This window comes from Penaeus monodon, chromosome 23 (genome assembly GCF_015228065.2).
Source record: "Penaeus monodon isolate SGIC_2016 chromosome 23, NSTDA_Pmon_1, whole genome shotgun sequence".
Taxonomy (NCBI): Eukaryota; Metazoa; Arthropoda; class Malacostraca; order Decapoda; family Penaeidae; genus Penaeus; species Penaeus monodon.
This window is the reverse complement of record NC_051408.1, coordinates 4,026,018-4,026,290: the sequence shown is the minus strand read 5'-3', so window position 1 is coordinate 4,026,290 and position 273 is coordinate 4,026,018. Positions and strand designations below refer to the sequence as shown.

The 273-nt window shown below is 50.5% G+C and overlaps 1 protein-coding gene across 1 annotated transcript in view; it reads right to left on the bottom strand.

The window, feature by feature from the left end:
- The window catches only part of LOC119587683, a 64,682-nt gene that overhangs the window by 1,060 nt on the left and 63,349 nt on the right, over positions 1-273 (bottom strand). The gene's annotated exons all lie outside the window — the stretch shown is intronic.

The following is a 273-nucleotide window of genomic DNA, read 5'->3' as shown; positions in this document are numbered from 1 at the left end:
TCGTCTACGATGATATATAGAGCTTTGGCCGTCGCGAATTCCTCTTCTCTCCGAGTGTGTTGAAGTTCTGTACAGAGCCTGTGTGTGGGATGTTTTGTTTTTTGCCCCGAACACAGATGAGATTTTTCCCTCGAGATTTGGTATTGATTCCGGTCCTTGCGTTCGTCAGAAACACCTTATTGTCCTGAGAGCGAGAGGAACGGGGCTAAATACAAGGGGGGTGGGGGGGATAGATGGGGAGGATGGTGAAGGCTGGGGGAGGGGGCAAAAGTT